This window comes from Primulina tabacum, chromosome 10 (genome assembly GCF_025594145.1).
Source record: "Primulina tabacum isolate GXHZ01 chromosome 10, ASM2559414v2, whole genome shotgun sequence".
Classification (NCBI taxonomy): domain Eukaryota; kingdom Viridiplantae; phylum Streptophyta; class Magnoliopsida; order Lamiales; family Gesneriaceae; genus Primulina; species Primulina tabacum.
In genome coordinates this window covers 38,182,542-38,208,480 of record NC_134559.1, presented here as the reverse complement: position 1 = coordinate 38,208,480, position 25,939 = coordinate 38,182,542, and the positions used below count along the sequence as shown (strand labels likewise).

General features: G+C 44.6%; 27 non-coding genes and 2 pseudogenes across 27 annotated transcripts; all 29 read left to right on the top strand.

The window, feature by feature from the left end:
• The first annotated feature begins 545 nt into the window (after positions 1-545).
• LOC142511974 (5S ribosomal RNA) lies at positions 546-662 on the top strand (annotated as a pseudogene).
• Positions 663-2,130: 1,468 nt separating this feature from the next.
• LOC142508436 (5S ribosomal RNA) lies at positions 2,131-2,252 on the top strand. The gene has a single exon (XR_012806648.1). It is a non-coding gene; the product is annotated as a 5S ribosomal RNA (ribosomal RNA).
• A 689-nt stretch (positions 2,253-2,941) lies between these two features.
• On the top strand, positions 2,942-3,056 carry LOC142512808 (5S ribosomal RNA; annotated as a pseudogene).
• Positions 3,057-3,742: 686 nt separating this feature from the next.
• Positions 3,743-3,863, top strand: LOC142506686 (5S ribosomal RNA). Its single transcript, XR_012804969.1, has one exon. It is a non-coding gene; the product is annotated as a 5S ribosomal RNA (ribosomal RNA).
• Positions 3,864-4,547: 684 nt separating this feature from the next.
• LOC142517568 (5S ribosomal RNA) lies at positions 4,548-4,668 on the top strand. The gene has a single exon (XR_012813308.1). It is a non-coding gene; the product is annotated as a 5S ribosomal RNA (ribosomal RNA).
• Positions 4,669-5,353: 685 nt separating this feature from the next.
• Positions 5,354-5,471, top strand: LOC142515625 (5S ribosomal RNA). The gene has a single exon (XR_012811460.1). It is a non-coding gene; the product is annotated as a 5S ribosomal RNA (ribosomal RNA).
• Positions 5,472-6,155: 684 nt separating this feature from the next.
• Positions 6,156-6,274, top strand: LOC142515173 (5S ribosomal RNA). The gene has a single exon (XR_012811030.1). It is a non-coding gene; the product is annotated as a 5S ribosomal RNA (ribosomal RNA).
• Positions 6,275-6,956: 682 nt separating this feature from the next.
• LOC142515821 (5S ribosomal RNA) lies at positions 6,957-7,075 on the top strand. The gene has a single exon (XR_012811645.1). It is a non-coding gene; the product is annotated as a 5S ribosomal RNA (ribosomal RNA).
• A 681-nt stretch (positions 7,076-7,756) lies between these two features.
• LOC142515239 (5S ribosomal RNA) lies at positions 7,757-7,877 on the top strand. The gene has a single exon (XR_012811095.1). It is a non-coding gene; the product is annotated as a 5S ribosomal RNA (ribosomal RNA).
• Positions 7,878-8,559: 682 nt separating this feature from the next.
• Positions 8,560-8,678, top strand: LOC142513421 (5S ribosomal RNA). Its single transcript, XR_012809368.1, has one exon. It is a non-coding gene; the product is annotated as a 5S ribosomal RNA (ribosomal RNA).
• Positions 8,679-9,364: 686 nt separating this feature from the next.
• Positions 9,365-9,483, top strand: LOC142513388 (5S ribosomal RNA). Its single transcript, XR_012809337.1, has one exon. It is a non-coding gene; the product is annotated as a 5S ribosomal RNA (ribosomal RNA).
• Positions 9,484-10,166: 683 nt separating this feature from the next.
• On the top strand, positions 10,167-10,285 carry LOC142514891 (5S ribosomal RNA). The gene has a single exon (XR_012810766.1). It is a non-coding gene; the product is annotated as a 5S ribosomal RNA (ribosomal RNA).
• Positions 10,286-10,969: 684 nt separating this feature from the next.
• Positions 10,970-11,090, top strand: LOC142507445 (5S ribosomal RNA). Its single transcript, XR_012805704.1, has one exon. It is a non-coding gene; the product is annotated as a 5S ribosomal RNA (ribosomal RNA).
• Positions 11,091-11,964: 874 nt separating this feature from the next.
• On the top strand, positions 11,965-12,083 carry LOC142515160 (5S ribosomal RNA). The gene has a single exon (XR_012811017.1). It is a non-coding gene; the product is annotated as a 5S ribosomal RNA (ribosomal RNA).
• A 682-nt stretch (positions 12,084-12,765) lies between these two features.
• On the top strand, positions 12,766-12,886 carry LOC142515238 (5S ribosomal RNA). The gene has a single exon (XR_012811094.1). It is a non-coding gene; the product is annotated as a 5S ribosomal RNA (ribosomal RNA).
• Positions 12,887-13,569: 683 nt separating this feature from the next.
• On the top strand, positions 13,570-13,688 carry LOC142513658 (5S ribosomal RNA). Its single transcript, XR_012809593.1, has one exon. It is a non-coding gene; the product is annotated as a 5S ribosomal RNA (ribosomal RNA).
• Positions 13,689-14,372: 684 nt separating this feature from the next.
• LOC142507986 (5S ribosomal RNA) lies at positions 14,373-14,490 on the top strand. Its single transcript, XR_012806220.1, has one exon. It is a non-coding gene; the product is annotated as a 5S ribosomal RNA (ribosomal RNA).
• Positions 14,491-15,172: 682 nt separating this feature from the next.
• On the top strand, positions 15,173-15,291 carry LOC142506823 (5S ribosomal RNA). The gene has a single exon (XR_012805099.1). It is a non-coding gene; the product is annotated as a 5S ribosomal RNA (ribosomal RNA).
• Positions 15,292-16,086: 795 nt separating this feature from the next.
• LOC142517020 (5S ribosomal RNA) lies at positions 16,087-16,204 on the top strand. Its single transcript, XR_012812783.1, has one exon. It is a non-coding gene; the product is annotated as a 5S ribosomal RNA (ribosomal RNA).
• Positions 16,205-16,883: 679 nt separating this feature from the next.
• Positions 16,884-17,002, top strand: LOC142514890 (5S ribosomal RNA). Its single transcript, XR_012810765.1, has one exon. It is a non-coding gene; the product is annotated as a 5S ribosomal RNA (ribosomal RNA).
• Positions 17,003-17,684: 682 nt separating this feature from the next.
• Positions 17,685-17,804, top strand: LOC142510828 (5S ribosomal RNA). The gene has a single exon (XR_012808684.1). It is a non-coding gene; the product is annotated as a 5S ribosomal RNA (ribosomal RNA).
• A 679-nt stretch (positions 17,805-18,483) lies between these two features.
• Positions 18,484-18,600, top strand: LOC142516703 (5S ribosomal RNA). Its single transcript, XR_012812484.1, has one exon. It is a non-coding gene; the product is annotated as a 5S ribosomal RNA (ribosomal RNA).
• A 682-nt stretch (positions 18,601-19,282) lies between these two features.
• Positions 19,283-19,402, top strand: LOC142507161 (5S ribosomal RNA). Its single transcript, XR_012805423.1, has one exon. It is a non-coding gene; the product is annotated as a 5S ribosomal RNA (ribosomal RNA).
• Positions 19,403-20,085: 683 nt separating this feature from the next.
• LOC142517000 (5S ribosomal RNA) lies at positions 20,086-20,202 on the top strand. Its single transcript, XR_012812764.1, has one exon. It is a non-coding gene; the product is annotated as a 5S ribosomal RNA (ribosomal RNA).
• A 681-nt stretch (positions 20,203-20,883) lies between these two features.
• On the top strand, positions 20,884-21,002 carry LOC142507295 (5S ribosomal RNA). Its single transcript, XR_012805555.1, has one exon. It is a non-coding gene; the product is annotated as a 5S ribosomal RNA (ribosomal RNA).
• A 1,491-nt stretch (positions 21,003-22,493) lies between these two features.
• Positions 22,494-22,614, top strand: LOC142507444 (5S ribosomal RNA). Its single transcript, XR_012805703.1, has one exon. It is a non-coding gene; the product is annotated as a 5S ribosomal RNA (ribosomal RNA).
• A 1,482-nt stretch (positions 22,615-24,096) lies between these two features.
• LOC142511092 (5S ribosomal RNA) lies at positions 24,097-24,214 on the top strand. Its single transcript, XR_012808709.1, has one exon. It is a non-coding gene; the product is annotated as a 5S ribosomal RNA (ribosomal RNA).
• Positions 24,215-24,891: 677 nt separating this feature from the next.
• LOC142507022 (5S ribosomal RNA) lies at positions 24,892-25,010 on the top strand. The gene has a single exon (XR_012805290.1). It is a non-coding gene; the product is annotated as a 5S ribosomal RNA (ribosomal RNA).
• A 681-nt stretch (positions 25,011-25,691) lies between these two features.
• On the top strand, positions 25,692-25,809 carry LOC142514242 (5S ribosomal RNA). Its single transcript, XR_012810145.1, has one exon. It is a non-coding gene; the product is annotated as a 5S ribosomal RNA (ribosomal RNA).
• The last annotated feature ends 130 nt before the right edge of the window (positions 25,810-25,939 follow it).

Below are 25,939 nucleotides of genomic sequence, written 5' to 3'. Positions count from 1 at the left end.
TTCGGACAAAATTGTAGGCTAATTTGATTGTAAACGGCAAACGGACGGACTCATTACTACGCAATGAGATACGAGATTTTAGCCGAATTCCTTCTCTAAGACCCTAATTTGCGATTTAACCGCTTCTGTTAAGCTTTTGTTTCCTCCTCGAAAAATCCTCTTAGAAGTTCGAAATTCGATTCTGGTGTTTCATTTATCGTATCCTAAGAATACTAGCTTACATTCGTTTTCCTTCTTCTATTTTTTTTTTTTATTTTCTGCCAACATTTATCGATTTTTGTTGTCGTGAGCCGGTTCTGTGCGGAAGGGTATGACGCAGATTACTCTGGAGACGTCAACTCATTAAAAAATTATTTCGACTGTTTTATCTATAATTACGTAAACGTCGCGACAACGAGTCTTCCCAGGGAGTCACCCATCCTAGCTATGCCATCACGCTAGAACGCTTAGCTCATGGTTTTGATTGGGCGAGAGCAGTGCCGCGTTGTCCATCGCCGCCCGCTCCACACGTACTCGAGGGATATAGAATAACATCCCACTCATGTCGGTGCGATCATACCTGCACTAATGCACCGATCCCATCAGAACTCCGAAGTTAAGCGTGCTTGGGCGAGAGCAGTACTAGGATGGTTGACCCCCTGGAAAGTCCTCGTGTGCTCCCTTTTTTTGTGTTTTTCTATTTCTGATTACTTGTTGACAGACGGTTTCGGCTCAATCATCTGAATCTCTATCGTGACCAGTAAGACATGTGAAATGAAAGTAGCTCGGCACTGCCGGATTTGGACAAAATTCTAGGCTAATTTGATTGTAAACGGCAAACGCGAGACTCATTACTACGCAGTGAGCTGACGAGATTTTAGCCGAATTCCTTCTCTAAGACCCTCTAATTTGCGATTTACCGCTTCTGTTAAGCTTTCGTTTCCTCGAGAAATCCGCTTAGGAAGTTCGAATTCGATTCTGGTTTCCATTTTATCGTATCCCAAGAATATATAGCTTTACATTGTTATTTCCTTCTTCTTATTTTTTTTTCTATTTTCTGGGAACATTTATCGATTTGTGTTGTCGTGACCGTGTTTGTGCGGAAGGGTATGACGCAGATTACACCGGAGGCGGTAACTCATTAAAATATTATTTCGACTGTTTTATCCATAATTTACGTAAACGGTCGCGACACGAGGTCTTCCCAGGGAGGTCACCCATCCTACCTCTGCATCGCGCCAGAACGCTTAACTTCATGGTTATGATTGGGCGAGCATGCCGCGTGTTGTCCATCGCCGCCCGCTCCACACTACTCGAGGGATATAAGACCAACATCCCAATCAATGTCTGGTGCATCTTACCAGCACTATGACCCGGATCCCATCAAGAACTCCGAATTTAAGCGTGCTTGGCGAGAGCAGTACTAGGATGGTGACCCCTGGGAAGTCCTCGTGTTTGCCACCCTTTTCGTGTTTTTCTATTTCTGATTACTTGTTGACAGACGAGTTTTCGGCTCAAATATCTGAATCTCGATCGGGACCAGAATAGACATGTGAAATGAAAGTACTCGTGCACTGCCGGATTTGGACAAAATTCTAGGCTATTTGATTGTAAACGGGCAAACGGACGAGAACTCATTACTACGCAATGAGCTGACGAGATTTTAGCCGAATTCCTTCGTCTATGACCCTCTAATTTGCGATTTACCGCTTCTGTTAAGCTTTCGTTTTCTCGAGAAATCCGCTTAGGGAAGTTCGAAATTCGATTCCGGTTCCATTTTATCGTATCCGAGGCATAATAATAGCTTTACATTCGTTATGTTCCTTCTTCTTATTTTTTTCTATTTCCTGGGAACATTTATCGATTTTTGTTGTTGTGAGCCGGGTTCTGTGCGGAACAGGGTATGACGCAGATTACTCCGGAGACGGTTAACTCATTAAAAATAATTATTTCGACTGTTTTATCCATAATTTACGTAAACGGTCGCGATACGAGGTCTTCCCAGGGGGTCACCATCCTAGCTATGCCATCGCGCTAGAACGCTTAACTTCATGGTTATTATTGGGCGAGAGCAGTGCCGCGTGTTGTCCATCGCCGCCCGCTCCACACGTACTCGAGGGATATAAGAAATAAACATCCCACTCAATTGTCTGGTGCGATCATACCAGCACTAATGCACCGGATCCCATCAGAACTCCGAAGTTAAGCGTGCTTGGGGAGCTGAGAGCAGTACTAGGATGGGTGACCCCTGGGAAGTCCTCGTGTTGCACCCCTTTTAGTGTTTTTCTAGTTTCTGATTACTTGTTGACAGACGAGTTTTCGGCTCAAATAATCTGAATCTCGATCGGGACCAGATAAGACATGTGAAATGAAAGTAGCTCGGGCACTGCCGGATTTGGACAAAATTGTAGGCTAATTTGATTTGTAAACGGGCAAACGGACGAGACTCATTACCTACGCATGAGTGACGAGATTTTAGCCGAATTCCTTCTCTTAAGACCCTCTAATTTGCGATTTACCGGCTTCTGTTAAGCTTTCGTTCTTCCTCGAGAAATCCGCTTAGAAGTTCGAACATTCGATTCTGGCTTCCATTTTATCGTATCCCAGGCAATAATATTGCTTTACATGCGTTATTTCCTTCTTCTTATTTTTTTCTTTCTTTTCTGGGAACTTTATCGATTTTTGTTGTCGTGAGCCGGTTCGTGTGCGGAAGGGCTATGATGCAGATTACACGAGACGGTTAACTCATTAAAAAACAATTATTTCGACTGTTTTATCCATAATTTACGTAAACGTCGCGACACGAGGTCTTCCAAGGAGGTCACCCATCCTACCTCTGCCATCGCGCCAGAACGCTTAACTTCATGGTTATGATTGGGCGAGAGCAGTGCCGCAGTGTGTCCATCGCCGCCCGCCTCCACACGTACCGAGGGTATATAAGAATAACATCCCACTCAATGTCGGGTGCGATCATACCGCACTAATGCACCGGATCCCATCAGACTCCGAAGTTAAGCGTGCTTGGGCGGAGCAGTACTAGGATGGGGACCCCCTGTGAAGTCCTCCGTGTGCTCCCTTTTTCGTGTTTTTCTATTTCTGATTACTTGTTGACAGACGAGTTTCGGCTCAATCAATCTGAATCTCGATCGGGACCAGATAAGACATGTGAAATGAAAGTAGCTCGTGCACTGCCGATTTGGACAAAATTCTAGGCTAATTTGATTGTAAACGGGCAAACGGACGAGACTCATTACTACGCAATGAGCTACGAGATTTTAGCCCGAATTCCTTCTCCTAAGACCCTCTAATTGTGCGATTTACCGCTTCTGTTAAGCTTTCGTTTCCTCGAGAAAATCCGCCTTAGGAAGTTCGAAATTCGATTCTGGTTTACATTTTATCGTATCCCAAGAATAATAATAGCTTTACATCGTTATTTCCTCTTCTTATTTTTTTTTATTTTCTGGACACATTTATCGATTTTTGTTGTCGTGAGCCGGTTCTGTGCGGAAGGGGATATGACGCAGATTACTCTAGAGACGGTCAACTCATTAAAACAATTATTTCGACTGTTTTATCTAAATTTACGTAAACGGTCGCGACACGAGGTCTTCCCAGGGAGGTCACCCATTCTAGCTATGCCATCGCGCCAGAACGCTTAACTTCATGGTTATTATTGGGAGAGAGCAGTGCCGCGTGTTGTCCATCGCCCGCCCGCTCCACACGTACTCGAGGAGATATAAGAATAACATCCCACATCAATGTCGGGTGCGATCATACCAGCACTAATGCACCGGATCCCTATCAGAACTCCGAAGTTATGCGTGCTTGGGCGAGAGCAGTACTAGGATGGGTGACCCCCTTGGGAAGTCCTCGTGTTGCACCCCTTTTTCGTGCTTTTTCTATTTGCTGATTACTTGTTGACAGACGATTTTCGGCTCAAATCATCTGAATCTCGATCGGGACCAGACAAGACAATGTGAAATGAAAGTAGCTCGGGCACTGCCGGATTCGGACAAAATTGTAGGCTAATTGATTGTAAACGGGCAAACGGACGAGATCATTACTACGCAATGATATAACGAGATTTTAGCCGAATTCCTTCTCTAAGACCCTCTAATTTGCGATTTACCGCTTCTGTAAAGCTTTTGTTTCCTCGAAAAATCCTCATAGGAAGTTCGAAATTCGATTCTGGTTTCATTTTATCGTATCCCTAAGAATAATAATAGCTTTACATTCGTTATTTCCTTCTTCTTATTTTTTTTTTATTTTCTGCCAACATTTATCGATTTTTGTTGTCGTGAGCCGGTTCTGTGCGGAAGGGTATGACGCAGATTACTCAGGAGACGGTCAACTCATTAAAAACAATTATTTCGACTGTTTATCTATAATTTACGTAAACGGTCGCGACACGAGGTCTTCCCAGGGAGGTCACCCATCCTAGCTATGCCATCGCGCTAGAACGCTTAGCTTCATGGTTTTGATTGGGCGAGAGCAGTGCCGCGTGTTGTCCATCGCCGCCCGCTCCACACGTACTCGAGGGATATAAGAATAACATCCCACTCAATGTCGGGTGCGATCATACCTAGCACTAATGCACCGGATCCCATCAGAACTCCGAAGTTAAGCGATGCTTGGGCGAGAGCAGTACTAGGATGGGTGACCCCCTGGGAAGTCCTCGTGTTGCTCCCCTTTTTCGTGTTTTTCTATTTCTGATTACTTGTTGACAGACGAGTTTCGGCTCAAATCATCTGAATCTCGATCGGGACCAGATAAGACATGTGAAATGAAAGTAGCTCGGGCACTGCCGGATTTGGACAAAATTCTAGGCTAATTTGATTGTAAACGGGCAAACGGACGAGACTCATTACTACGCAATGAGCTGACGAGATTTTAGCCGAATTCCTTCTCTAAGACCCTCTAATTTGCGATTTACCGCTTCTGTTAAGCTTTCGTTTCCTCGAGAAATCGCTTAGGAAGTTCGAAATTCGATTCTGGTTCCATTTTATCGTATCCCAAGAATAATAATAGCTTTACATTCGTTATTTCTTCTTCTTATTTTTTTTTCTATTTTCTGGGAACATTTATCGATTTTTTGTTGTCGTGAGCCGGTTCTGTGCGGAAGGGTATGACGCAGATTACTACGGAGACGGTTAACTCATTAAAACAATTATTTCGACTGTTTTATCCATAATTTACGTAAACGGTCGCGACACGAGGTCTTCCCAGGGAGGTCACCCATCCTAGCCTCTGCCATCGCGCCAGTAACGCTTAACTTCATGGTTATGATTGGGCGAGAGCAGTGCCGCGTGTTGTCCATCGCCGCCCGCTCCACACGTACTCGAGGGATATAAGAATAAACATCCCACTCAATGTCTGGTGCGATCATACCAGCACTAATGCACCGGATCCCATCAAACTCCGAAGTTAAGCGTGCTTGGGCGAGAGCAGTACTAGGATGGGTGACCCCCTGGGAAGTCCTCGTGTTGCACCCTTTTCGTGTTTTTCTATTTCTGATTACTTGTTGACAGACGATTTTCGGCTCAAATCATCTGAATCTCGATCGGGACCAGATAAGACATGTGAAATGAAAGTAGCTCGGGCACTGCCGGATTTGGACAAAATTCTAGGCTAATTTGATTGTAAACGGGCAAACGGACGAGACTCATTACTACGCAATGAGCTGACGAGATTTTAGCCGAATTCCTTCTCTAAGACCCTCTAATTTGCGATTTACCGCTTCTGTTAAGCTTTCGTTTTCCTCGAGAAATCCGCTTAGGAAGTTCGAAATTCGATTCCGGTTCCATTTTATCGTATCCGAGGCATAATAATAGCTTTACATTCGTTATTTCCTTCTTCTTATTTTTTTTCTATTTTCTGGGAACATTTATCGATTTTTGTTGTCGTGAGCCGGTTCTGTGCGGAAGGGTATGACGCAGATTACTCCGGAGACGGTTAACTCATTAAAAACAATTATTTCGACTGTTTTATCCATAATTTACGTAAACGGTCGCGACACGAGGTCTTCCCAGGGAGGTCACCCATCCTAGCTCTGCCATCGCGCCAGAACGCTTAACTTCATGGTTATGATTGGGCGAGAGCAGTGCCGCCGTGTTGTCCATCGCCGCCCGCTCCACACGTACTCGAGAGATATAAGAATAAACATCCCACTCAATGTCGGGTGCGATCATACCAGCACTAATGCACCGGATCCCATTCAGAACTCCGAAGTTATGCGTGCTTGGGCGAGAGCAGTACTAGGATGGGTGACCCCTGGGAAGTCCTCGTGTTGCACCCTTTTTCGTGTTTTTCTATTTGTGATTACTTGTTGACAGACGATTTTCGGCTCAAATCATCTGAATCTCGATCGGGACCAGATAAGACATGTGAAATGAAAGTAGCTCGGGCACTGCCGGATTTGGACAAAATTGTAGGCTAATTTGATTGTAAACGGGCAAACGGACGAGACTCATTACTACGCAATGAGATGACGAGATTTTAGCCGAATTCCTTCTCTAAGACCCTCTAATTTGCGATTTACCGCTTCTGTTAAGCTTTCGTTTCCTCGAGAAATCCGCTTAGGAAGTTCGAAATTCGATTCCGGTTCCATTTTATCGTATCCCAGGCATAATAATAGCTTTACATTCGTTATTTCCTTCTTCTTATTTTTTTTCTATTTTCTGGCAACATTTATCGATTTTTGTTGTCGTGAGCCGGTTCTGTGCGGAAGGGTATGACGCAGATTACTCCGGAGACGGTAACTCATTAAAAACAATTATTTCGACTGTTTTATCCATAATTTACGTAAACGGTCGCGACACGAGGTCTTCCCAGGGAGGTCACCCATCCTAGCTATGCCATCGCGCTAGAACGCTTAGCTTCATGGTTATGATTGGGCGAGAGCAGTGCCGCGTGTTGTCCATCGCCGCCCGCTCCACACGTACTCGAGGGATATAAGAATAAACATCCCACTCAATGTCGGGTGCGATCATACCTGCACTAATGCACCGGATCCCATCAGAACTCCGAAGTTAAGCGTGCTTGGGCGAAGAGCAGTACTAGGATGGGTGACCCCCTGGAAGTCCTCGTGTTGCACCCCTTTTTCGTGCTTTTCTATTTCTGATTACTTGTTGACAGACGAGTTTCGGCTCAAATCATCTGAATCTCGATCGGGACCAGATAAGACATGTGAAATGAAAGTAGCTCGGGCACTGCCGGATTTGGACAAAATTCTAGGCTAATTTGATTGTAAACGGGCAAACGGACGAGACTCATTACTACGCAATGAGCTGACGAGATTTTAGCCGAATTCCTTCTCTAAGACCCTCTAATTTGCGATTTACCGCTTCTGTTAAGCTTTCGTTTCCTCGAGAAATCCGCTTAGGAAGTTCGAAATTCGATTCTGGTTCCATTTTATCGTATCCCAAGAATAATAATAGCTTTACATTCGTTATTTCCTTCTTCTTATTTTTTTTATTTTCTGCCAACATTTATCGATTTTTGTTGTCGTGAGCCGGTTCTGTGCGGAAGGATATGACGCAGATTACTATAGAGACGGTCAACTCATTAAAAACAATTATTTCGACTGTTTTATCTAAAATTTACGTAAACGGTCGCGACACGAGGTCTTCCCAGGGAGGTCACCCATTCTAGCTATGCAATCGCGCTAGAACGCTTAGCTTCATGGTTTTGATTGGGAGAGAGCAGTGCCGCGTGTTGTCCATCGCCCCCCGCTCCACACGTACTCGAGGGATATAAGAATAACATCCCACTCAATGTCGGGTGCGATCATACCTGCACTAATGCACCGGATCCCATCAGAACTCCGAAGTTAAGCGTGCTTGGGCGAGAGCAGTACTAGGATGGGTGACCCCCTGGGAGAAGTCCTTGTGTTGCTCCCTTTTTCGTGCTTTTCTATTTCTGATTACTTGTTGACAGACGAGTTTCGGCTCAAATCATCTGAATCTCGATCGGGACCAGATAAGACATGTGAAATGAAAGTAGCTCGGGCACTGCCGGATTTGGACAAAATTCTAGGCTAATTTGATTGTAAACGGGCAAACGGACGAGACTCATTACTACGCAATGAGCTGACGAGATTTTAGCCGAATTCCTTCTCTAAGACCCTCTAATGTGCGATTTACCGCTTCTGTTAAGCTTTCGTTTTCTCGAGAAATCAGCTTAGGAAGTTCGAAATTCGATTCCGGTTCCATTTTATCGTATCCGAGGCATAATAATAGCTTTACATTCGTTATTTCCTTCTTCTTATTTTTTTCTATTTTCTGGGAACATTTATCGATTTTTGTTGTTGTGAGCCGGTTCTGTGCGGAAGGGTATGACGCAGATTACTCCGGAGACGGTTAACTCATTAAAAATAATTATTTCGACTGTTTTATCCATAATTTACGTAAACGGTCGCGATACGAGGTCTTCCCAGGGAGGTCACCCATCCTAGCTATGCCATCGCGCTAGAACGCTTAACTTCATGGTTATGATTGGGCGAGAGCAGTGCCGCGTGTTGTCCATCGCCGCCCGCTCCACACGTACTCGAGTGATATAAGAATAAACATCCCACTCAATGTCTGGTGCGATCATACCAGCACTAATGCACCGGATCCCATCAAAACTCCGAAGTTAAGCGTGCTTGGGCGAGAGCAGTACTAGGATGGGTGACCCCCTGGGAAGTCCTCGTGTTGCACCCCTTTTTCGTGTTTTTCTATTTTTGATTACTTGTTGACAGACGATTTTCGGCTCAAATCATCTGAATCTCGATCGGGACCAGATAAGACATGTGAAATGAAAGTAGCTCGGGCACTGCCGGATTTGGACAAAATTGTAGGCTAATTTGATTGTAAACGAGGCAAACGGACGAGACTCATTACTACGCAATGAGCTGACGAGATTTTAGCCGAATTCCTTCTCTAAGACCCTCTAATTTGCGATTTACCGCTTCTGTTAAGCTTTCGTTTCCTCGAGAAATCCGCTTAGGAAGTTCGAAATTCGATTCTGGTTCCATTTTATCGTATCCCAGGCATAATAATAGCTTTACATTCGTTATTTCCTTCTTCTTATTTTTTTTTCTATTTTCTGGGAACATTTATCGATTTTTGTTGTCGTGAGCCGGTTCTGTGCGGAAGGGTATGACGCAGATTACACCGGAGACGGTTAACTCATTAAAAACAATTATTTCGACTGTTTTATCCATAATTTACGTAAACGGTCGCGACACGAGGACTTCCCAGGGAGGTCACCCATCCTACCTCTGCCATCGCGCCAGAACTCTTAACTTAATGGTTATGATTGGGCGAGAGCAGTGCCGCATGTTGTCCATCGCCGCCCGCTCCACACGTACTCGAGGGATATAAGAATAAACATCCCACTCAATGTCAGGTGCGATCATACCAGCACTAATGCACCGGATCCCATCAGAACTCCGAAGTTAAGTGTGCTTGGGCGAGAGCAGTACTAGAATGGGTGACCCCCTGGGAAGTTCTCGTGTTGCACCCGTTTTCGTGTTTTTCTATTTCTGATTACTTGTTGACAGACGAGTTTCGGCTCAAATCATCTGAATCTCGATCGGACCAGATAAAACATGTGAAATGAAAGTAGCTCGGGCACTGCCGGATTTGGACAAAATTCTAGGCTAATTTGATTGTAAACGGGCAAACGGACGAGACTCATTACTATGCAATGAGCTTACGAGATTTTAGCCGAATTCTTTCTCTAAGACACTCTAATTTGCGATTTTCCGCTTCTGTTAAGCTTCTGTTTCCTCGAGAAATCCGTTTAGAAAGTTCGAAATACGATTCCGGTTCCATTTTATCGTATCTGAGGCATAATAATAGCTTTACATTTGCTACTTTCTTCTTCTTATTTTTTTTTCTATTTTCTGGGAACATTTATCGATTTTTGTTGTCGTGAGCCGGTTCTGTGCGGAAGGGTATGACGCAGATTACTCCGGAGAAGATTAACTCATTAAAAACAATTATTTCGACTGTTTTATCCATAATTTACGTAAACGGTCGCGACACGAGGTCTTCCTAGGGAGGTCACCCATCCTAGCTCTACCATCGCGCCAAAACGCTTAACTTCATGGTTATGATTGGGCGAGAGCAGTGCCGCCTGTTGTCCATCGCCGCCCGCTCCACACGTACTCGAGAGATATAAGAATAAACATCCCACTCAATGTCGGGTGCGATCATACCAGCACTAATGCACCGGATCCCTTCAGAACTCCGAAGTTATGCGTGCTTGGGCGAGAGCAGTATTAGGATGGGTGACCCCCTGGGAAGTCCTCGTGTTGCACCCTTTTTCGTGTTTTTCTATTTGTGATTACTTGTTGAAAGACGATTTTCGGCTCAAATAATCTGAATCTCGATCGGGACCAGACAAGACAAGTGAAATGAAAGTAGCTCGGGCACTGCCGGATTTGGACAAAATTGTAGGCTTATTTGATTGTAAACGGGCAAACGGACGAGACTCATTACTACGCAATGAGATGACGAGATTTTAGCCGAATTCCTTCTCTAAGACCCTCTAATTTGTGATTTACCGCTTCTGTTAAGCTTTCGTTTTCTCGAGAAATCCGCTTAGGAAGTTCGAAATTCGATTCCGGTTCCATTTTATCATATCCGAGGCATAATAATAGCTTTACATTCGTTATTTCCTTCTTCTTATTTTTTTTTCTATTTTCTGGGAACATTTATCGATTTTTGTTGTCGTGAGCCGGTTCTGTGCGGAAGGGTATGACGCAGATTACTCCGGAGACGGTTAACTCATTAAAAACAATTATTTCAACTGTTTTATCCATAATTTACGTAAACGGTCGCGATACGAGGTCTTCCCAGGGAGGTCACCCATCCTAGCTATGCCATCGCGCTAGAACGCTTAACTTCATGGTTATGATTGGGCGAGAGCAGTGCCGCGTGTTGTCCATCGCCGCCCGCTCCACACGTACTCGAGGGATATAAGAATAAACATCCCACTCAATGTCGGGTGCGATCATACTAGCACTAATGCACCGGATCCCATCAAAACTCCGAAGTTAAGTGTGCTTGGGCGAAAGCGCAGTACTAGGATGGGTGACCCCCTGGGAAGTCCTCGTGTTGCACCCCTTTTCGTGTTTTTCTATTTTTGATTATTTGTTGACAGACGATTTTCGGCTCAAATCATCTGAATCTCGATCGGGACCAGATAAGACATGTTAAATGAAAGCTAGCTCGGGCACTGCCGGATTTGGACAAAATTGTAGGCTAATTTGATTGTAAATAGGCAAACGGACGAGACTCATTACTACGCAATGAGCTGACGAGATTTTAGCCGAATTCCTTCTCTAAGACCCTCTAATTTGCGATTTACCGCTTCTGTTAAGCTTTCGTTTCCTCGAGAAATCCGCTTAGGAAGTTCGAAATTCGATTCTGGTTCCATTTTATCGTATCCCAAGAATAATAATAGCTTTACATTCGTTATTTCCTTCTTCTTATTTTTTTTTCTATTTTCTGGGAACATTTATCGATTTTTGTTGTCGTGGCCGGTTCTGTGCGGAAGGGTATGACGCAGATTACACCGGAGACGGTTAACTCATTAAAAAAAATTATTTCGACTGTTTTATCCATAATTTACGTAAACGGTCGCGACACGAGGTCTTTCCAGGGAGGTCACCCATCCTACCTCTGCCATCGCGCCAGAACGCTTAACTTCATGGTTATTATTGGGCGAGAGCCGGTTCTGTGCGGAAGGGTATGACGCAGATTACTCTAGAGACGGTCAACTCATTAAAAACAATTATTTCGACTGTATTATCTAAAATTTACATAAACGGTCGCGACACGAGGTCTTCCCAGGGAGGTCACCCATTCAAGCTATGCAATCGCGCTAGAACGCTTAGCTTCATGGTTTTGATTGGGAGAGAGCAGTGCCGCGTGTTGTCCATCGCCGCCCGCTCCACACGTACTCGAGGGATATAAGAATAACATCCCACTCAATGTCGGGTGCGATCATACCTGCACTAATGCACCGGATCCCATCAGAACTCCGAAGTTAAGCGTGCTTGGGCGAGAGCAATACTAGGATGGGTGACCCCCTGGAAAGTCCTCGTGTTGCTCCCTTTTTCGTGCTTTTCTATTTCTGATTACTTGTTGACAGACGAGTTTCGGCTCAAATCATCTGAATCTCGATCGGGACCAGATAAGACATGTGAAATGAAAGTAGCTCGGGCACTGCCGGATTTGGACAAAATTCTAGGCTAATTTGATTGTAAACGGGCAAACAGACGAGACTCATTACTACGCAATGAGCTGACGAGATTTTAGCCGAATTCCTTCTCTAAGACCCTCTAATTTGCGATTTACCGCTTCTGTTAAGCTTTCGTTTCCTCGAGAAATTCGCTTAGGAAGTTCGAAATTCGATTCTGGTTCCATTTTATCGTATCCCAAGAATAATAATAGCTTTACATTCGTTATTTCCTTCTTCTTATTTTTTTTTTATTTTCTGCCAACATTTATCGATTTTTGTTGTCGTGAGCCGGTTCTGTGCGGAAGGATATGACGCAGATTACTATAGAGACGGTCAACTCATTAAAAACAATTATTTCGACTGTTTTATCTAAAATTTACGTAAACGGTCGCGACACGAGGTCTTCCCAGGGAGGTCACCCATTCTAGCTATGCAATCGCGCTAGAACGCTTAGCTTCATGGTTATGATTGGGAGAGAGCAGTGCCGCGTGTTGTCCATCGCCCCCCGCTCCACACGTACTCGAGGGATATAAGAATAACATCCCACTCAATGTCGGGTGCGATCATACCTGCACTAATGCACCGGATCCCATCAGAACTCCGAAGTTAAGCGTGCTTGGGCGAGAGCAGTACTAGGATGGGTGACCCCCTGGGAGAAGTCCTTGTGTTGCTCCCTTTTTCGTGCTTTTCTATTTCTGATTACTTGTTGACAGACGAGTTTCGGCTCAAATCATCTGAATCTCGATCGGGACCAGATAAGACATGTGAAATGAAAGTAGCTCGGGCACTGCCGGATTTGGACAAAATTCTAGGCTAATTTGATTGTAAACGGGCAAACGGACGAGACTCATTACTACGCAATGAGCTGACGAGATTTTAGCCGAATTCCTTCTCTAAGACCCTCTAATGTGCGATTTACCGCTTCTGTTAAGCTTTCGTTTTCTCGAGAAATCAGCTTAGGAAGTTCGAAATTCGATTCCGGTTCCATTTTATCGTATCCGAGGCATAATAATAGCTTTACATTCGTTATTTCCTTCTTCTTATTTTTTTTCTATTTTCTGGGAACATTTATCGATTTTTGTTGTTGTGAGCCGGTTCTGTGCGGAAGGGTATGACGCAGATTACTCCGGAGACGGTTAACTCATTAAAAATAATTATTTCGACTGTTTTATCCATAATTTACGTAAACGGTCGCGATACGAGGTCTTCCCAGGGAGGTCACCCATCCTAGCTATGCCATCGCGCTAGAACGCTTAACTTCATGGTTATGATTGGGCGAGAGCAGTGCCGCGTGTTGTCCATCGCCGCCCGCTCCACACGTACTCGAGTGATATAAGAATAAACATCCCACTCAATGTCTGGTGCGATCATACCAGCACTAATGCACCGGATCCCATCAAAACTCCGAAGTTAAGCGTGCTTGGGCGAGAGCAGTACTAGGATGGGTGACCCCTTGGGAAGTCCTCGTGTTGCACCCCTTTTCGTGTTTTTCTATTTTTGATTATTTGTTGACAGACGATTTTCGGCTCAAATCATCTGAATCTCGATCGGGACCAGATAAGACATGTTAAATGAAAGTAGCTTGGGCACTGCCGGATTTGGACAAAATTGTAGGCTAATTTGATTGTAAACAGGCAAACGGACGAGACTCATTACTACGCAATGAGCTGACGAGATTTTAGTCGAATTCCTTCTCTAAGACCCTCTAATTTGCGATTTACCGCTTCTGTTAAGCTTTCGTTTCCTCGAGAAATCCGCTTAGGAAGTTCGAAATTCGATTCCGGTTCCATTTTATCGTATCCGAGGCATAATAATAGCTTTACATTCGTTATTTCCTTCTTCTTATTTTTTTTTCTATTTTCTGGGAACATTTATCGATTTTTGTTGTCGTGAGCCGGTTCTGTGCGGAAGGGTATGACGCAGATTACTCCGGAGACGGTTAACTCATTAAAAACAATTATTTCGACTGTTTTATCCTTAATTTACTTAAACGGTCGCGACACGAGGTCTTCCCAGGGTGGTCACCCATCCTAGCTCTGCCATCGCGCCAGAACGCTTAACTTCATGGTTATGATTGGGCGAGAGCAGTGCCGCGTGTTGTCCATCGCCGCCCGCTCCACACGTACTCGAGGGATATAAGGATAAACATCCCACTCAATGTCGGGTGCGATCATACCAGCACTAATGTACCGGATCCCATCAGAAATCCGAAGTTAAGCGTGCTTGGCGAGAGTAGTAGTAGGATGGGTGACCCCCTCGGAAGTCCTCGTGTTGCACCCTTTTTCGTGTTTTTCTATTTTTGATTACTTGTTGACAGACGATTTTCGGCTCAAATCAACTGAATCTCGATCGGGACTAGATAAGACATGTGAAATGAAAGTAGCTCGGGCACTGCCGGATTTGGACAAAATTGTAGGCTAATTTGATTGTAAACGGGCAAACGGACGAGACTCATTACTACGCAATGAGCTGACGAGATTTTAGCCGAATTCCTTCTCTAAGACCCTCTAATTTGCGATTTACCGCTTCTGTTAAGCTTTCGTTTCCTCGAGAAATCCTCTTAGGAAGTTCGAAATTCGATTGCGGTTCCATTTTATCGTATCCCAGGCATAATAATAGCTTTACATTCGTTATTTCCTTCTTCTTATTTTTTTTCTATTTTCGGGGAACATTTTTCGATTTTTGTTGTCGTGAGCCGGTTCTGTGCGGAAGGGTATGACGCAGATTACACCGGAGACGGTTAACTCATTAAAATAATTATTTCGACTATTTTATCCATAATTTAAGTAAACGGTAGCGACACGAGGTCTTCCCAGGGTGGTCACCCATCCTAGCTCTGCCATAGCGCCAGAACGCTTAACTTCATGGTTATGATTGGGCGAGAGCAGTGCCGCGTGTTGTCCATCGCCGCCCGCTCCAAACGTACTCGAGGGATATAAGAATAAACATCCCACTTAATGTCCGGTGCGATCATACCAGCACTAATGCACCGGATCCCATCAGAACTTCGAAGTTAAGCGTGCTTGGGCGAGAGGAATACTAGGATGGGTGACCCCCTGGGAAGTCCTCGTGTTCCACCCTTTTTCGTGTTTTTCTATTTTTGATTACTTGTTGACAGACGATTTTCGGCTCAAATCATCTGAATCTCGATCGAGACCAGATAAGACATGTGAAATGAAAGTAGCTCGGGCACTGCCGGATTTAGACAAAATTGTAGGCTAATTTGATTGTAAACGAGCAAACAGAGGAGACTCATTACTACGCAATGAGCTGACGAGATTTTAGCCGAATTCCTTCTCTAAGACCCTCTAATTTGCGATTTACCGCTTCTTTTAAGCTTTCGTTTCCTCGAGAAATCCGCTTAGGAAGTTCGAAATTCGATTCTGGTTCCATTTTATCGTATCCCAAGAATTATAATAGCTTTACATTGTTATTTCCTTCTTCTTATTTTTGTTTCTTTTTTCTGGGAACATTTATCGATTTTTGTTGGTCGCTGAGCGGTTCTGTGCGGAAAGGGTATGACGCAGATTACACCGGAGAGGTAACTCATTAAAAAAATTATTTCGACTGTTTTATCCATAATTTACTGTAAACGTCGCGACACGAGGTACTTTCCCAGGGAGGTCACCCATTCCTTACCTCTTGCCATCGCGCCAGAACGACTCGTAACTTATTATTTCGACTGTTTTATCTAAAATTTACGTAAACGGTCGCGACACGAGGTCTTCCCAGGGAGGTCACCCATTCTAGCTATGCAATCGCGCTAGAACGCTTAGCTTCATGGTTTGATTGGGAGAGAGCAGTGCCGCGTGTTGTCCATCGCCGCCCGCTCCACACGTACTCGAGGGATATAAGAATAACATCCCACTCAGTGTCGGGTGCGATCATACCTGCACTAATGCACCGGATCCCATCAGAACTCCGAGTTAAGCGTGCTTGGGCGAGAGCAGTACTAGGATGGGTGACCCCCTGGAAAGTCCTCGTGTTGCTCCCTTTTTCGTGCTTTTCTATTTCTGATTACTTGTTGACAGACGAGTTTCGGCTCAATCATCTGAATCTCGATCGGACCAGATAAGACATGTGAAATGAAAGTAGCTCGGGCACTGCCGGATTTGGACAAAATTCTAGGGCTAATTTGATTGTAAACGGGCAAACGACGAGACTCATTACTACGCAATGAGCTGACGAGATTTTAGCCGAATTCCTTCTCTAAGACCCTCTAATTTGCGATTTACCGCTTCTGTTAAGCTTTCGTTTCCTCGAGAAATCCGCTTAGGAAGTTCGAAATTCGATTCTGGTTCCATTTTATCGTATCCAGGAATAATAATAGCTTTACATTCGTTATTTCTTCTTCTTATTTTTTTTTCTATTTTCTGGGAACATTTATCGATTTTTGTTGTCGTGAGCCGGTTCTGTGCGGAAGGGTATGACGCAGATTACTCCGGAGACGGTTAACTCATTAAAAACAATTATTTCGACTGTTTTATCCATAATTTACGTAAACGGTCGCGACACGAGGTCTTCCCAGGGAGGTCACCCATCTAGCTATGCCATCGCGCTAGAACGCTTAACTTCATGGTTATGATTGGGCGAGAGCAGTGCCGCGTGTTGTCCATCGCCGCCCGCTCCACACGTACTCGAGGGATATAAGAATAAACATCCCACTCAATGTCGGGTGCGATCATACCAGCACTAATGCACCGGATCCCATCAGAACTCCGAAGTTAAGCGTGCTTGGGCGAGAGCAGTACTAGGATGGGTGACCCCCTGGGAAGTCCTCGTGTTGCACCCTTTTTCGTGTTTTTCTATTTTGATTACTTGTTGACAGACGATTTTCGGCTCAAATCATCTGAATCTCGATCGGGACCAGATAAGACATGTGAAATGAAAGTAGCTCGGGCACTGCCGGATTTGGACAAAATTGTAGGCTAATTTGATTGTAAACGGGCAAACGGACGAGACTCATTACTACGCAATGAGCTGACGAGATTTTAGCCGAATTCCTTCTCTAAGACCCTCTAATTTGCGATTTACCGCTTCTGTTAAGCTTTCGTTTCCTCGAGAAATCCGCTTAGGAAGTTCGAAATTCGATTCTGGTTCCATTTTATCGTATCCAAGAATAATAATAGCTTTACATTCGTTATTTCCTTCTTCTTATTTTTTTTTCTATTTTCTGGGAACATTTATCGATTTTTGTTGTCGTGAGCCGGTTCTGTGCGGAAGGGTATGACGCAGATTACTCCGGAGACGGTTAACTCATTAAAAACAATTATTTCGACTGTTTTATCCATAATTTACGTAAACGGTCGCGACACGAGGTCTTCCCAGGGAGGTCACCCATCCTAGCTCTGCCATCGCGCCAGAACGCTTAACTTCATGGTTATGATTGGGCGAGAGCAGTGCCGCGTGTTGTCCATCGCCGCCCGCTCCACACGTACTCGAGGGATATAAGAATAAACATCCCACTCAATGTCGGGTGCGATCATACCAGCACTAATGCACCGGATCCCATCAGAAACTCCGAAGTTAAGCGTGCTTGGGCGAGAGCAGTACTAGGATGGGTGACCCCCTGGGAAGTCCTCGTGTTGCACCCCTTTTCGTGTTTTTCTATTTTGATTACTTGTTGACAGACGATTTTCGGCTCAAATCATCTGAATCTCGATCGGGACCAGATAAGACATGTGAAATGAAAGTAGCTCGGGCACTGCCGGATTTGGACAAAATTCTAGGCTAATTTGATTGTAAACGGGCAAACGGACGAGACTCATTACTACGCAATGAGCTGACGAGATTTAGCCGAATTCCTTCTCTAAGACCCTCTAATTTGCGATTTACCGCTTCTGTTAAGCTTTCGTTTCTCGAGAAATCCGCTTAGGAAGTTCGAAATTCGATTCCGGTTCCATTTTATCGTATCCGAGGCATAATAATAGCTTACATTCGTTATTTCCTTCTTCTTATTTTTTTTTCTATTTTCTGGGAACATTTATCGATTTTTGTTGTGTGAGCCGGTTCTGTGCGGAAGGGTATGACGCAGATTACTCCGGAGACGGTTAACTCATTAAAAACAATTATTTCGACTGTTTTATCCATAATTTACGTAAACGGTCGCGACACGAGGTCTTCCCAGGGAGGTCACCCATCCTAGCTCTGCCATCGCGCTAGAACGCTTAACTTCATGGTTATGATTGGGCGAGAGCAGTGCCGCGTGTTGTCCATCGCCGCCCGCTCCACACGTACTCGAGGGATATAAGAATAAACATCCCACTCAATGTCGGGTGCGATCATACCAGCACTAATGCACCGGATCCCATCAGAACTCGAAGTTAAGCGTGCTTGGGCGAGAGCAGTACTAGGATGGGTGACCCCTGGGAAGTCCTCGTGTTGCACCCCTTTTCGTGTTTTTCTATTTTGATTACTTGTTGACAGACGATTTTCGGCTCAAATCATCTGAATCTCGATCGGGACCAGATAAGACATGTGAAATGAAAGTAGCTCGGGCACTGCCGGATTTGGACAAAATTGCTAGGCTAATTTGATTGTAAACGGCAAACGGACGAGACTCATTACTACGCAATGAGCTGACGAGATTTTAGCCGAATTCCTTCTCTAAGACCCTCTAATTTGCGATTTACCGCTTCTGTTAAGCTTTCGTTTCCTCGAGAAATCCGCTTAGGAAGTTCGAAATTCGATTCCGGTTCCATTTTATCGTATCCGAAGAATAATAATAGCTTTACATTCGTTATTTCCTTCTTCTTATTTTTTTTTCTATTTTCTGGGAACATTTATCGATTTTTGTTGTCGTGAGCCGGTTCTGTGCGGAAGGGTATGACGCAGATTACTCCGGAGACGGTTAACTCATTAAAAACAATTATTTCGACTGTTTTATCCATAATTTACGTAAACGGTCGCGACACGAGGTCTTCCCAGGGAGGTCACCCATCCTAGCTCTGACCATCGCGCCAGAACGCTTAACTTCATGGTTATGATTGGGCGGAGCAGTGCCGCGTGTTGTCCATCGCCGCCCGCTCACACGTACTCGAGGGATATAAGAATAAACATCCCACTCAATGTCGGGTGCGATCATACCAGCACTAATGCACCGGATCCCATCAGAAACTCCGAAGTTAAGCGTGCTTGGGCGAGAGCAGTAGCTAGGATGGGTGACCCCTGGGAAGTCCTCGTGTTGCACCCCTTTTTCGTGTTTTTCTATTTTTGATTACTTGTTGACAGACGATTTTCGGCTCAAATAATCTGAATCTCGATCGGGACCAGATAAGACATGTGAAATGAAAGTAGCTCGGGCACTGCCGGATTTGGACAAAATTGTAGGCTAATTTGATTGTAAACGGCAAACGGACGAGACTCATTACTACGCAATGAGCTGACGAGATTTTAGCCGAATTCCTTCTCTAAGACCCTCTAATTTGCGATTTACCGCTTCTGTTAAGCTTTCGTTTCCTCGAGAAATCCTCTTAGGAAGTTCGAAATTCGATTCTGGTTCCATTTTATCGTATCCAAGAATAATAATAGCTTTACATTCGTTATTTCCTTCTTCTTATTTTTTTTTTCTATTTTCTGGGAACATTTATCGATTTTTGTTGTCGTGAGCCGGTTCTGTGCGGAAGGGTATGACGCAGATTACTCCGGAGACGGTTAACTCATTAAAAACAATTATTTCGACTGTTTTATCCATAATTTACGTAAACGGTCGCGACACGAGGTCTTCCCAGGGAGGTCACCCATCCTACCTCTGCCATCGCGCCAGAACGCTTAACTTCATGGTTATGATTGGGCGAGAGCAGTGCCGCGTGTTGTCCATCGCCGCCGCTCCACACGTACTCGAGGGATATAAGAATAAACATCCCACTCAATGTCTGGTGCGATCATACCAGCACTAATGCACCGGATCCCATCAGAACTCCGAAGTTAAGCGTGCTTGGGCGAGAGCAATACTAGGATGGGTGACCCCTGGAAGTCCTCGTGTTGCACCCCTTTGTCGTTTTTCTATTTTTGATTACTTGTTGACAGACGATTTTCGGCTCAAATAATCTGAATCTCGATCGGGACCAGATAAGACATGTGAAATGAAAGTAGCTCGGGCACTGCCGGATTTGGACAAAATTGTAGGCTAATTTGATTGTAAACGGGCAAACGGACGAGACTCATTACTACGCAATGAGCTGACGAGATTTTAGCCGAATTCCTTCTCTAAGACCCTCTAATTTGCGATTTACCGCTTCTGTTAAGCTTTCGTTTCCTCGAGAAATCCGCTTAGGAAGTTCGAAATTCGATTCTGGTTCCATTTTATCGTATCCCGAAGAATAATAATAGCTTTACATTCGTTATTCTTCTTCTTATTTTTTTTCTATTTTCTGGGAACATTTATCGATTTTTGTTGTCGTGAGCCGGTTCTGTGCGGAAGGGTATGACGCAGATTCACCGGAGACGGTTAACTCATTAAAACAATTATTTCGACTGTTTTATCCATAATTTACGGTAAACGGTCGCGACACGAGGTCTTCCCAGGGAGGTCACCCATCCTAGCCTATGCCATCGCGCTAGAACGCTTAACTTCATGGTTATGATTGGGCGAGAGCAGTGCCGCGTGTTGTCCATCGCCGCCCGCTCCACACGTACTCGAGGGATATAAGAATAAACATCCCACTCAATGTCGGGTGCGATCATACCAGCACTAATGCACCGGATCCCATCAAACTCCGAAGTTAAGCGTGCTTGGGCGAAGCGCAGTACTAGGATGGGTGACCCCCTGGGAAGTCCTCGTGTTGCACCCCTTTTCGTGTTTTTCTATTTTTGATTATTATTTAACAGACGAGTTTCGGCTCAAATCATCTGAATCTCGATCGGGACCAGATAAGACATGTTAAATGAAAGTAGCTCGGGCACTGCCGGATTTGGACAAAATTGTAGGCTAATTTGATTGTAAACGGGCAAACGGACGAGACTCATTACTACGCAATGAGCTGACGAGATTTTAGCCGAATTCCTTCTCTAAGACCCTCTAATTTGCGATTTACCGCTTCTGTTAAGCTTTCGTTTCCTCGAGAAATCCGCTTAGGAAGTTCGAAATTCGATTCCTGGTTCCATTTTATCGTATCCCAAGAATAATAATAGCTTTACATTCGTTATTTCCTTCTTCTTATTTTTTTTTCTATTTTCTGGGAACATTTATCGATTTTTGTTGTCGTGAGCCGGTTCTGTGCGGCAAGGGTATGACGCAGATTACTCCGGAGACGGTTAACTCATAAAAAAATTATTTCGAACTGTTTATCCATAATTTACGTAAACGGGTCGCGATACGAGGTCTTACCAGGGAGGTCACCCATCCTTAGCTATGCCATCGCGCTAGAACGCTTAACTCATGGTTATGATTGGGCGAGAGCAGTGCCGCGTGTTGTCCATCGCCGCCCCGATCCACACGTACTCGAGGGATATAAGATAAACATCCCACTCAATGTCGGGTGCGATCATACCAGCACTAATGCACCGGATTCCCATCAGAACTCCGAAGTTAAGCTGTCTTGGGCGAAAGCGCAGTATGGATGGGTGACCCCCTGGGAAGTCCTAGTGGGTTTGCACCCCTTTTTCGTGTTTTTCTATTTTGATTTATTTGTTGACGACGATTTTCGGCTCAAATCATCTGAATCTCGATCGGGACCAAGATAAGACATGGTAAATGAAAGTCGATCGGGCACTGCCGGATTTGGACAAAATTGTAGGCTAATTGATTGTAAATAGGCAACGGACGAGACTCATTATACGCAATGAGCTGACGATATTTTAGCCGAATCCTTCTCTAAGACCCTCTAATTTGCGATTTACCGCTTCTGTTAAGCTTTCGTTTCCTCGAGAATCCGCCTTAGGAAGTCTCGAAAATTCGATTCTGGTTCCCTTTATCGTTATCCCAAGCATAATAATAGCTTTACATTCGTTATTTCCTTCTTCTTATTTTTTTTTTCTATTTTCTGGGAACAATTTATGATTTTTGTTGTCGTGAGCCGGTTCTGTGCGGAAGGGTATGACGCAGATTACACCGGAGACGGTTAACTCATTTAAAAAAATTATTTCGACTGTTTTATCCATAATTTACGTAAACTGGTCGCGACACGAGGTCTTCCCAGGAGGTCACCATCCTACCTTGCCATCGCGCCAGAACGCTTAACTTCATGGTTCTGATTGGGCCGAGAGCAGTGCCGCGTGTTGTCCATCGCCGCCCGCTCCACACGTACTCGAGGGATATAAGAATAAACATCCCACTCAATGTCGGGTGCGATCATACTAGCACTAATGCACCGGATCCCATCAAAACTCCGAAGTTAAGTGTGCTTGGGCGAAAGCGCAGTACTAGGATGGGTGACCCCCTGGGAAGTCCTCGTGTTGCACCCCTTTTCGTGTTTTTCTATTTTTGATTATTTGTTGACAGACGATTTTCGGCTCAAATCATCTGAATCTCGATCGGGACCAGATAAGACATGTTAAATGAAAGTAGCTCGGGCACTGCCGGATTTGGACAAAATTGTAGGCTAATTTGATTGTAAATAGGCAAACGGACGAGACTCATTACTACGCAATGAGCTGACGAGATTTAGCCGATTCCTTCTCTAAGACCCTCTAATTTGCGATTTACCGCTTTTGTTAAGCTTTCGTTTCCTCGAGAAATCCGCTTAGGAAGTTCGAAATTAGATTCTGGTTCCATTTTATCGTATCCCAAGAATAATATAGCTTTACATTCGTTATTTCCTTCTTCTTATTTTTTTTTCTATTTTCTGGGAACATTTATCGATTTTTGTTGTCGTGAGCCGGTTCTGTGCGGAAGGGTATGACGCAGATTACACCGGAGACGGTTAACCTCATTAAAACAATTATTTCGACTGTTTTATCCATAATTTACGGTAAACGGTCGCGACACGAGGTCTTCCCAGGGAGGGTCACCCATCCTACCTCTGCCATCGCGCCAGAACGCTTAACTTCATGGTTTGATTGGGCGGAGAGCAGTGCCGCGTGTTGTCCATCGCCGCCCGCTCCACACGTACTCGAGGGATAATAGAATAAACATCCCACTCAATGTCTGGTGCGATCTAACAGCACTAATGCACGGATCCCATCAAAACTTCCGAAGTTAAGGTGCTTGGGCGAGAGCAAGTACTTAGGATGGGTGACCCCTGGGAAGTCCTCGTGTTGCACCCTTTTCGTGTTTTTCTATTTCTTGATTATTGTTGACAGACGAGTTTCGGCTCAAATCATCTGAATCTCGATCGGACCAGCTAAGACATGTGAAATGAAAGTAGCTCGGGCACTGCGGATTTGGACCAAAATTGTAGGCTAATTTGATTGTAAATCGGGCAAACGGACGAGGACTCATACTACGCAATGAGCTGACGAGATTTAGCCGAATTCTTCTCTAAGACCCTCATATTGCGATTTACCGCTTCTGTTAAGCTTTCGTTTCCTCGAGAAATCCGTTAGGAAGTTCGAAATCGATTTCGGTTCCATTTTATCGTATCCCAAGGCATAATAATAGCTTACATTCGTATTTCCTTCTTCTTATTTTTTTTTCTATTTTCTGGGAACATTTATCGATTTTTGTTGTCGTGAGCCGGGTTCTGTGCGGAAGGGTTATGACGCAGATTACTCCGGAGACGGTTTAACTCATTAAAAACAATTATTCGAACTGTTTATCCATCTAATTTACGTAACCGGTCGCGACACGAGGTCTTCCCAGGGAGGTCACCCATCCTACCTCTGCCATCGCGCCAGAACGCTTAACTTCATGGTTATGATTGGGCGAGAGCAGTGCCGCGTGTTGTCCATCGCCGCCCGCTCCACACGTACTCGAGGGATATAAGAATAAACATCCCACTCAATGTCGGGTGCGATCATACCAGCACTAATGCACCGGATCCCATCAGAACTCCGAAGTTAAGCGTGCTTGGGCGAGAGCAGTACTAGGATGGGTGACCCCTGGGAAGTCCTCGTGTTGCACCCTTTTCGTGTTTTTCTATTTTTGATTACTTGTTGACAGACGATTTTCGGCTCAAATCATCTGAATCTCGATCGGACCAGATAAGACATGTGAAATGAAAGTAGCTCGGGCACTGCCGGATTTGGACAAAATTGTAGGCTAATTTGATTGTAAACGGGCAAACGGACGAGACTCATTACTACGCAATGAGCTGACGAGATTTTAGCCGAATTCCTTCTCTAAGACCCTCTAATTTGCGATTTACCGTTCTGTTAAGCTTTCGTTTCCGAGAAATCCGCTTAGGAAGTTCGAAATTCGATTTCGGTTCCATTTTATCGGTATCCCAGGCATAATAATCGCTTTACATCGTTATTCCTTTTCTTATTCTTTTTTCTATTTTTCTGGGACATTTATCGATTTTTGTTGTCGTGAGCCGGTTCTGTGCGGAAGGGATGACGCAGATTACTCCGGAGACGGTTAATCATTAAAAACAATTATTTCGACAGTTTTATCCATAATTTACGTAAACGGTGCGACACGAGGTCTTCCCAGGGAGGTCACCCATCCTACGCTATGCCATCGCGCTAGAACGCTTAACTTCATGGTTATGATTGGGCGAGAGGCAGTGCCGCGTGTTGTCCATCGCCGCCCGCTCCACACGTACTCAGTGGATATAAGAATAAACATCCCCACTCAATGTTGGGTGCGATCATACCAGCATAATGCTACCGGATCCCATCAAAACTCCGAAGTTAAGCGTGCTTGGGCGAGAGCAGTACTAGGATGGGTGACCCCCTGGGAAGTCCTCGTGTTGCACCACTTTTCGTGTTTTTCTATTTTTGATTACTTGTTGACAGACGATTTTCGGCTCAAATCAACTGAATCTCGATCGGGACCAGATAAGACATGTGAAATGAAAGTAGCTCGGGCACTGCCGGATTTGGACAAAATTGTAGGCTAATTTGATTGTAAACGGGCAAACGGACGAGACTCATTACTACGCAATGAGCTGACGAGATTTTAGCCGAATTCCTTCTCTAAGACCCTCTAATTTGCGATTTACCGCTTCTGTTAAGCTTTCGTTTCCTCGAGAAATCCGCTTAGGAAGTTCGAAATTCGATTCCGGTTCCATTTTATCGTATCCCAGAATAATAGCTTTACATTCGTTATTTCCTTCTTCTTTTATTTTTTTTCTATTTTCTGGGAACATTTATCGATTTTTGTTGTCGTGAGCCGGTTCTGTGCGGAAGGGTATGACGCAGATTACTCCGGAGACGGTTAACTCATTAAAAACAATTATTTCGACTGTTTTATCCATAATTTACGTAAACGGTCGCGACACGAGGTCTTCCCAGGGAGGTCACCCATCCTAGCTCTGCCATCGCGCCAGAACGCTTAACTTCATGGTTATGATTGGGCGAGAGCAGTGCCGCGTGTTGTCCATCGCCGCCCGCTCCACACGTACTCGAGGGATATAAGAATAAACATCCCACTCAATGTCGGGTGCGATCATACCAGCACTAATGCACCGGATCCCATCAAACTCCGAAGTTAAGCGTGCTTGGGCGAGAGCAGTACTAGGATGGGTGACCCCCTGGGAAGTCCTCGTGTTGCACCCCTTTTCGTGTTTTTCTATTTTTGATTACTTGTTGACAGACGATTTTCGGCTCAAATCATCTGAATCTCGATCGGGACCAGATAAGACATGTGAAATGAAAGTAGCTCGGGCACTGCCGGATTTGGACAAAA